Source organism: Rattus norvegicus, chromosome 1 (genome assembly GCF_036323735.1).
Source record: "Rattus norvegicus strain BN/NHsdMcwi chromosome 1, GRCr8, whole genome shotgun sequence".
NCBI lineage: Eukaryota > Metazoa > Chordata > Mammalia > Rodentia > Muridae > Rattus > Rattus norvegicus.
The window spans coordinates 205660619-205671023 of record NC_086019.1 but is presented as its reverse complement, the minus strand read 5'-3'; the positions used below and the strand labels follow the sequence as shown (position 1 = coordinate 205671023).

Sequence of the window (10405 nt, the reverse complement as noted above, 5' to 3'; positions counted from 1 at the left end):
GCCGCAGGGCATGCTGGGCGCTGGAAGCCCAGGCCCTAAGCAGCTAGATGGGAGGGATGCGGTTCGGTTGCTAGGAAACCGGCGGCGTGCTCCGCCTGACAGAGACTGAACTAGTAGTGGCTGACAGTGGCTGATATTGATAAAGTTGTGAAGACAGTCTCTGGGGACGCAGAAAAGAGACTCATCTAAACTGTTGTGATAGCCAGCCCTAGCATGCAAATTAAACTCTGGAAGCTGAAGCAGGAGGATTGAATGAATTCAAGGACAGCTTGGGTTACGCAAACTTTGAATTAAAAGAAAAGGGGTGGGGGCGATGAAGAAATGGCTTAGCAGTATAGATCACTGACTGATTTTTTTAGGGGCCGGAGTTTGGTTCTCACACCCACGTAGCAGCTCATAATATATTGTAACTTCAGTTCAGTGGTTCCAACGTCTTCTTCTAGTTTCTAGGGCATTGTAAACAGTTGGTGTACAGATGCATACACACAAGCAAAACACCTATACACTAATAAATAGATATAGATAGATAAATTATTGCCCGACATAATCCTAGCATTCAGGTGTCAGTGGCAGAAAGATCTGTGTGTTTGAAGCCATCCAGGTCTAGGTAGTGAGCTCCAGACTGACCAAGGCTGCACAGTGAGACAATGTCTCGAATTTTAAGATTAATAAAAATTAATGACTACTTTAAATTAGCAGGATGAGTAAAGTTGTATAGTTGAAACTAGTACAGATAAAAGTACTCACATTTTTGCCAGAGATAGAGAATGGGTTGTCTGAGATCGTGGTTCCTCTTTCAGTTTTCTCAGTTATGTCACCAGCCTGAAATCCCAGAACTCTGAGGTGGAGGTAGATAAGTCAGGAAGTTCATGGTCATCCTTTGAGTGAGACTAGGAGTTAGAAAGATTCCCTGATAGGCAGACAGATAGGAAGAGAGCCTATTGGATATTAAAGATGGCAAAATTCAGCCCAGTGGTGGTGGCCCACACCTTTAATCCCAGTACTCAGGAAGCAGAGGCAGGCAGAGCTTTTCGAGTTTGGGGCAGTCTAGTCTACAGATCGGAGTTCCAGGAGAACCAAGGCTACAAAGAAAAACCCTGTCTCGAAAAAAAACAAAGAAAGACCAAGATGGCAACTTCTGGTTTCTTCGTCACCCTCCTGACCTGAAACAAAGGTCTAGCAGCTTAAAAGAAAGGCTGTGGTGGGCTTTTTCTCCACCCATAGGGGCACTAGTTCAGACAAGCTCAAGGCCAGATCAGGACATGCTTGCCCAAAAGTTGTGCGTTTGCCAGCCTGTCATTGTTCAAACTGACAAACCATAAATTAGAAGAACAAGACCTCCTCAAAGATACTTGAAGTTCTCTGCTAAATAGGCTAAAATAGTGAGATCCTGTCTCAAACAAACAACCACCTAGTCTTCAAAGGGACTTCAAAAAAGGGCTTTGGAGAGGCTCCTGAAGGCCCCTTAGATCTGCAGAGGGGCTTCCTATGAGCCCTGTGCAGGGTTTTAGACCTAGGAACAAGGGCTGAAGTAAATGTTTTACATACCAAAGTACATCTAGCTTCCAGGTTCTCCCAGCATCCTTCAGTCCCTATGGGGCATACCATGCTGCTACCCTAGACTTTCCAGTCCAGGTGCTGGACTGCTCTATACCCAGATATTTTGGTCTCTCCACTCTTCCTCCTCCTCTTCCTCTTCTTTATTCTTCCTCCTCTTCCTCTTTCTCTTCTTTCTTCTTCCTCCTCCTCCTCTTCTCCCTCATCTCTCTCTCCCCCACCTCTGCATTGTGTTCTTCTTTCTCTCCCCACTCCCCTCTGTCTCCCTCTCCATGGTGACTTCTCTGGGCTCCTTCCTTGGTACCAATGAACTCTCCTGCCTGAGAGCAGTTTTCCAATATACCTGTGTTTATACATACTTTAATTTGGCTTGAATTGGCTCATTTCACTGATGTGGAGGAAATAACTTATCAGCTGATGCCTTGATGTTGGGTTTCAGACCTGGGATAAGGGGCTGAGGAACATCTTTTACATACAAAGCAGATCTGGCCTCCAGGTTCTCTCAGCATCAGTCAATCCCTCCCAGCCCCCACTCCCCACCCCCCACTCCACAACCCAATACCCTGTGCGCTTCTTCAGTCAACTAATAAAAGCCTTTCTTTACCAGCTAAGTCTGCTGTCTGTGCCTTTTTTAAAAAGAAGATTCTATTTATTTATTTATTTTTATATATAAGTTCACTGTCACTGTTTTCAGACACACCAGAAGAGGGCATCTGATCCCATTACAGATAGTTATGAGCCACCATGGGGTTGCTGGGAATTGAACTCAGGACCTCCAGAAGAATAGTCAGTGCTCTTAACCACTGAGACATCTCTCCAACCCTTTGCTTGTGCCTTTTAATTCTTTTATTCCCCCATCCCCCACAAGACAGGGTAGCAGCGGCTATCCTAGAACTCACTCTATAGACTAGGCTGGCCTCTATTAGAAATATGCCTGCCTGTGTCTACTGAGTGCTAAGACTAAAGAGATGTGACCCACCCCTCCCCTGACCCACAATGCCCCTCCCCCCATCCCAACTCATGTCTGCCTTTTAGTTCTTGGCAGAGAAAAGAACCTAGAAGGTAATTCTTGATTACACTGCTAGATGGAGGACAGCCTGTGCTACCAGAGACCCTGTTTTAAAAACCAAGAACAAGCAAACAAGCAAACAAATCACCAGTTATCTCAAAGGGAGGCAGAGCCAATAGTCCCTTTATTTTACTAGTCTTTTTTGAGGATAAAAACCAAAGGCCACCACAACGGAGGCATTTGAATTCTCACAGGTTTTTTTAAATTATTTTACTCAAGGATTAAGACAAAGCTCGAAAATCATTTTTTTAACAACAAAAAAAGATTACACTTACTTGAGAATTAGGATTGGAAATTGGAAAGGGAAATTTAAGCAATCTTTTGAATGTACTACCAACTTCAGAATTTAAAGGCAAGAGCACAGTGATTTCATTGGACACAGTGAATTTCTTCTGAAGATTGACAATGTCCGCCTTTTAAGAAAATAAAGTTATAGCTAGGTATGGTGGCATAGAGACTTAGTCCCAGCACTCAGGAAGCAGAGCAGGAAGATCTCTGTGAGTTAAAGTTTAGCCTGATCTACACATCTAAAACAGCCAGAGGCCAGGCAACAAAGTGAGATCTTGTCTCAAAAAAGGCAGTTAACTCCCCCCCACCCCCACCCCCGGGAAGGAGGGCTTTTCTGTGTAGCACTGGCTGTCTTTGAAATCACTCTATGGCCTCTGCCTCCCAAATGCTGGGGTTTTAAACGAGTGTGCCACCATCACCAGAAAAAAGAAGGGAAGAAAGTTACATGGGAAAAAGGCACTCAGACAAGTTTCTAGGATAAAATATTTTATTGTAAGAACAGCAAACAGACTCAACATATTATGCTTCTATAAAAATCCCCAACTGTCAAAAAAACAAAAACAAAAACAAAAAACCATCACCTGCATTGAAGAATCTATCAGCCTGAAATGCTAATTAGAACTTCAGGATTGAGGAGAATTACAATGTTTCAGATCCTGAGCCAAAATTTCTTGAGCTGTCTTTATTATACTTAAATAGCTACTCATTCCCCACCTCTATATTTAACTTCCTTTTTGACTATTGGGTAAAACCTGGGGAATGTATTCCTTTCTGACCACTCTCCTTCACCAAATCCAAAACTAATAATACCATCAGTGTCTTAAGGCCTATACCAGAGATTGATGGCCCTGCTTTGCTGTAACTGCTATAACTTGATTAACTGTGGTCCCCATCAGTGTATTTAGAAAATGCTGTCCTTCCCCCAGAGGCTCTTCCCTATATAATCCGGACATTTCACCTGTGCCCTCCCTCTCCCCCCCACCCCCCACCCCCCCACCCCCCCACCCCCCACCCCCCCACCCCCCCACCCCCGCTCTGCCTGTTTGCTCTTTCTTTTTTTCTCTTTTCCCTTTCCTCCCTCTCTCTTTACATGGAGACTTCTCTGGCCTCCTTCCTTGGGGCCAGTAAACTCTCCCACAGTTTCCCAATAAACCTGCATTTACTATAATCTAACCTGGCTTGAATTGGCTTTTTACATGGGCAGCAGATAAATAATTGAGCACCTTCCTTTACTCATAGGCTTCACACATTCCAGGAAGTTTATGAAGACTGAGAGGTCAGACTCCGGGCAGTGAAGGAAAAAAAAAAAAAAGTCACCACTTGCATAAAAACCAAATGCTGGGATTTGTCCTGACTCCAACACAATCCTGGGTAAAGTTTACCCTTTAGTCCCACTTCTTCCTTTTTTTTTTTTTTTTTTTTTCGGAGCTGGGGATCGAACCCAGGGCCTTGTGCTTGCTAGGCAAGTGCTCTACCACTGAGCTAAATCCCCAACCCCAGTCCCACTTCTTATGGAGTGATAGGTACTGCTGTCAAATTCACTGGTACACTTGATACCAGTAGAGAGATGTATAAGAGAGTCTCCCCGAAGTATCTTTACAGTAGTCATACAAGATGTTGGATGCCGGGGTTGGGGATTTAGCTCAGTGGTAGAGCGCTTGCCTAGCAAGCACAAGGCTTGGTCCCCCAGCTCCAAAAAAAAAAAAAAAAAAAAAAAAAAAAGGAAAAAAAAAAAGATGTTGGATGCCAACCTGGTGGCACACGCCTTTAATCCCAGCGCTCAGGAGCGCTCAGTAGGCAGAAGCAGGTGGAGTTTGAGACTTAGCTGGCTCTTGAAATGGAGCCTGAAGGAGAATTTCCCTGTTTCTGCCTACCCTCTCGCCCACAGAAGTACTAGGAGTACAGACGCCTGCCATAGAATGCTGCTTCTTACGTGGGTTCCAGAGATCAAAGTTAGGTCTTCAGGTTCATACGGCCAGCTAACACTTTCACCTTGTGAGCCATCTCTCTGGCCCTAGGTAGGCTTGGGATTTTCGTTTTTTGTTTTATTTATTTATTTATTTATTTATTTATTTATTTATTTATTTATTTATTTAATGTACAGCATTCTGCCTGCATATGTGACTGCAGGCCAGAAGAGGGCACCAGATCTCATTACAGATGGTTGTGAGCCACCATGTGGTTGCTGGGAATTGAACTCATGACCTTTGGAAGAGCAGTCAGTGCAGCCACCATGTGGTTGCTGGGAATTGAACTCATGACCTTTGGAAGAGCAGTCAGTGCTCTTAACCACTGAGCCATCTCTCCAGCCCTGTTTTTTGTTTTCTTGATGCAAGGTTATTCTGTGTGGCCCAGGCAATCCTGAAACTGCTCTCTGCTCTGTAGATCAGGCTGGCCTTGAACTCACAGAGATCTGCCGGCCTCTGCCTCCCTAGTGCTGGGATTAAAGGTACTGGGATTAAAGGTGGGTGCCACCACCGCTCAGCCATGGGTAAGTTTTTGTTGTGACAAGGTCTCTTTCTATGTACCCTACCAGAATTCACCATGTAGTCCGGGCTGGCTAGAAACACAGCCATCCTTCTGCCTTAGGCTCCCAAGTGTTGAGCTATGGGCACGTATCACACTCAGCCTCATTTGATGAGGGTTTTGACAGAGTGTTTTTCTTTGTCAGCAGTGGGGGTGCGTGCGCTGAAGACATAGCTCCATGCTGAGCTTTTGAAACTGGACTTCTTGACTACACCCCAGGAGATTTCAGGGTGAGTCAGAATGAAGTAAAGTTGGAATTAATTAAGAAGAGATTTTAACACAGGTCTACACATGGTAGGGGGTGGGTAATAGGCATACAGGGAATACAACTGTACACACCCAAGCGGGAATGTGGGTTTCTCAAGAGAGACTCCCTTAAGTATCTTTACGGTAGCCATGTAAGATGTTGGATGCCTGGAAATGGTGGCACACGCCTTTAGTCCCAGCATTCAGGAGGCAGAGGTAGATGGAGCTTGAGACCAATCTGGTGTACAGAGCAAGTTCCAGGATAGTCAGGGCTACTCAGAGAAAACAAACCAGAACAAAGATGCTGATGTCATCTGAAGTTACATCTCAAGGGGTTGCTAAGGAATAGTAATGTGCTCATTAGAGTGGTTCCTGATGTGTATTGGATAGGATTGAAGCTGATAAAGTAAAACCCCAGGGTCACAAGGGTGGTATGGAGCTTTTACTGTAAACTTTTGTCTGTGACACTCTCAATAATTCTCAGGCTTGCATCTGGGAAAGAACTAACCCCATATTCTAAGGTCATATATACTCAGAGTTTAAGCATGGTTTATTGGTATTTTAATATTGCTTTTTGTGACTACGTAGTCAGTCTTCACAGCAAATGTCAGTTGCACTGGAATTCTTGACTTTTGGCTGGGGAGGGGCTCCTTTCTCCTTACCTTTTCCTGTCTTTCTAGCCAGGCTCAGTGTTTGCAACTTTTATACTCAACACCTGAATACTGAATCTTGCTAGATGTGTGAGTCTTCTGGCAAGCTGAGTGCTCGCCTCTGTACCTCCTGCCACCTATTGCTCTAGTCCAGTATAGCCCTATGCATTGTGTCGGCCCTGTGTTATCCGTGGGTGTTCGAGAGTGGATAAGACGGGGCTAGATAGGAGGGTAGGGTTGGGCCCCAGTTTCCACCCTGTAATGGGCCTTGAAGCAGCTGAAAGGGCGATGGGTTTGGCGGCACCAGGACTGCATTGTCTGGGACTGAGACGAAGTGATGCCATGCCAAGCGAGGCAGAGTCCAGTGCCGGAATGCCGAGAGCGGCTGCCTTCGAGCCATCCATCCTTTAGCGCCCTCTTCTTGTATCTCTCTTTCGAGCTCCCTTGGAAGCGTGAGTTAGCGTCCCTAGTGCGGGTGTTTCTCCCCATCAGAGACCATTCCCCTTTCTCCCAGGCATCTGCGAGGGTTGGGGTCAAAGCTGGCTGCCTCGGGGTCGTCATCTGGGACTGGTCAAGGGACCCCGGCCTCTGGAAGAGCAGTTTGAGGCTGAACGACGGTCAGAGGCGGGGTTTCGGGTGGACTGACGTGACGGTACGTGGGCAAGGCGGGGCAAGGAGGATAGGGCGTGGCTTAGGGTTGGGGCGGGGTCAATGGCGTGGCCAGGCTCTGGTGCGTGGGCGGTTCCAGGGCGGAGTCAAGACCTAAAGGTCCAGCCCAGAATGCGCTGCCAGGCCCTGCAGCCCGCAGGCGTTGGATGCAGGAGGCCCCGGCAAGGGCGCGGTTTAAAAGGGAGAGTCCGCCTTTAAGGAGGACCAAGCCGCTCTCGGTAAACTAGAGCGGTATGCTGTGGAAAATTCTCCCAGATTCCCAACACTTTACAAGTGCTTTTAGTTTATTTTTGCACTTTGTTGTTTAGGAACAGAGATGCTGAACAGTGCGAAGTTTGACGATCTCCACTCCCAACACTTCACAGGAACGCCAAATTTCTACCAGAACTTCAGGATTCTGCAGGCCTTCTCTCCGCTTGTTGGTTCGCACCTGTGTATCGCCTCCATCTGCAAAAGCCCTCACCTCTGTTCCTAGGGAATGGAATACAGAGTAGCCTTTTCTCAGCTGTAAAGACTTCTGTCAGAGACCCAAGGCTGTGGAGCCAGACAGGACTTAAAGGAAGTGGCAAATTCCGGCCTTGCCCTGGGAAGAAGGGCGCCAAAGCTCAGTGGGAGTGGCTTGGCCTGGCTTCAGAGCCCAAGGTTTCCTTTGGCCCTAGGAATCACATTCATGGTGGGAAATAGTAGAACACTGGCGGAAATGCTTTCTAAAAATACCCTTCAAGGAAGGTGAGAAAGCCTGTGTAAAGGAACAATGACTTATTTCTACTGGTATGGTAAATCTGTAAGGCTGAATGGATTATAGAAAACGCATTCCCAGCACACCTGCTACTTGGGAGATTTTTTTTAAGGAGCAAAGCAGAAAAATCAAAGTCTGTAGGGCGACCCCACCCATGTGTGAAAAATACGAGGCCAGCTTCAGAAAGAGAGATAGTGATAGGCAAGCAACCTGAAGATGGTTGAGTCTCCCCTTGCATGGAACAAGGTTGGGAACCAGCCTAGAGAGAAGATGGGAAGCAGGTTCTTGAAAGCACCACTTCACTCACTCACAGGCATCTTGGTAAAAGCGTCAGAGTATATCTATTCACATGATCGGCACATTCCTGAAGGGCTGGAGATGCTAGGGCAAGGGTACCTAGCCTTTGGAGTTTCACTGCCCCCTGGAGCCCTTGTTAGTCTTGTCCATTCTGATCACAGTGAGGCCTTTGGTTCCTGGTTAGGAATAGATGCCTCTCAATGCCCTTTGGCACTTGAGAGGTGCCAAGGTTTGTAGCTGGAGAAATAAGGAAGGAGTGGAAAAATCCATGCTCCACAGGGAAGAGTCAGAGCCCCATGCCGCCTGGGCCAAAGTTCTCTGCCTAGAAAGGCAGGGCCACATTCACAGCAGGGCCTCACAGTGTCACTTCCACCTTAACTGCACCGAGAACAGAGGACAAAAGGGTGCAGCAAGTCTAGCAAAATAAGGTCTGTAATACTAGGCCACCATGATATGCTAATAAAGTAGTAATAAACACAATCAAGTTGATGTGTGTTTGTGGCAGAAAGTGTGGAAGAAACAGTAACATGAGGAAGAATCAATGAAATAACTTTATGTAAACAGGAACATCAACTTGTGAACCTGCGTTTCCAGCATTCTTGTAGTTTTCTAGTTGAAATTTCATGTGTTTCAGTTTCTTTGTCCTCCGTTATAAGCCCCTTGTCTATTTTCTCATGGATTGTATTCTTCCTGTTTGTTTATTATTTTTGTAGTGTGTGGGACGGACCCCAGACCTCTAGTTTGCTATGTGTACACTCTGCTGTTGATTTGAACTCCAGCCCTGAAGCACAATTATGGTTATTTTGTTTTTAGAGACAGGCTGTCACTCAGCTTTATCTATCTTGTGGAAAGGTCCACATTCAGGGGAAGGGAGTGGTCTTATACCCCCATCTGGAGAGAAATTGAGCCAGGTATTTTAGATACCCATCCCAAAGACTGACCAACAGCCTGTCTCAGCACTGTTTCTCATGGTGTCCATTAATTTTACTTCCTATAATTGTTTGGAGAGGGAGATTCAAAACAATAAAGAGACATATAGAGGGATATCTCTTTCATGTCCAAAACTGCAAGCTCTCTAGATGATCAATAACATGAAAAATCTGAGAAAGCATAGTTTATTCCATCCATAGAACTTATGTTCCTATCAAGTTGCAATCTTGGAGTTCAGGAAGCTACTGGCAGGAGAAACACTGCAAGTTCCAGCCTAGTGTGGGCTATATAGTAACTTTAAGTGTCATTTTGTCTCAGACAATGAAAGAAGAAAGAAACAGAGGTTGGGAGAGGGGAGCAGGTGTCCTGGGCAGGCAGAAAGACATCTGGCTATATAACATGTGTCTTAGTTTGGATTCAGCCCTGGCTGGTTCTCTACTGAGTATTTGACACTGTATATCCAGAGGCTGAAGATGCTAGGTACAAGGGTCCAACTTCCTTAGAAAAATAAATCATATTCCCCAAGCTTCTTTGCTGTATGGTAATGCGATCAGATATGTGAGGGGTGGGGTACTCTCTAGTTTTCCCTTTTTCTTCTGGAGTGTGGATGTAATACTATTGAGCAACCACCTTGGAAAAGAGGATTAACAGTTTCCTGCCAAAAGACTATACTTCCCAGCGTCCCTTGCAGACTACAGAAGTCTTCTCTAGCCCTATAACAGTTACCTCCCATCTCCCTCTGTAGGCTCTTTGGCCATCCACATGTATAGGTGACAAGATGGCCCCTTGCTGTGAATAAACGTGGCCCCACTCAAGGGCAGACCAAGCCTGGCCCCTGTCTGTCAACAGCTGCCTTTTAAGATAATCTTTTTTTAAGATTTATTTATTCATCATATATAAGTACACTGTAGCTGTCTTCAGACGCACAAGAAGAGTGCATCGGATCCCATTACAGATGGTTGCGAGCCACCATGTGATTACTGGGATTTGAACTTAGGACCTCTGGTAGAGCAGTCAGTGCTCTTAATCACTGAGCCATCCCTCCAGCCCCTTTTAGGATAAAACAAAGGGAATAAAGACCAGAGGTTTAAAGTGGCAACACACAGAAAAGAAAATCTGGACCCTTGATATTTATGGACCGAGCATGTCCTCATCATCCAGCCCCAGACTTCTTCTTAGGAGAGAAGATATAGAAATGAGTTTCAGCCACAACCAATTCCATTTGCCACCCATGTCCTAGGATGTCCTTCTAGATTGGCTTCATTAGTTACACGGTGTGGTGGTTTGAATAGGAAAGGCCCCTTATGGTCATTTATATAAATGCTTCAGGGGTTTTAATGCTTCCTTTAGCTATCAGGGATTGGAACTCTAATAGGATTGGAAGGATTAGAAGGTGTAGCCTTGTTGGTCTCTCCCTCTCTCTCTCTCTCTCTC

General features: G+C 45.7%; 1 long non-coding RNA gene across 1 annotated transcript; it reads left to right on the top strand.

Annotated features, from left to right (window-relative positions):
* The first annotated feature begins 5146 nt into the window (after positions 1 to 5146).
* On the top strand, positions 5147 to 8521 carry LOC102552971 (uncharacterized). The gene is made up of 2 exons (XR_005494656.2): positions 5147 to 6788; positions 7314 to 8521. It is a non-coding gene; the product is annotated as an uncharacterized LOC102552971 (long non-coding RNA).
* The last annotated feature ends 1884 nt before the right edge of the window (positions 8522 to 10405 follow it).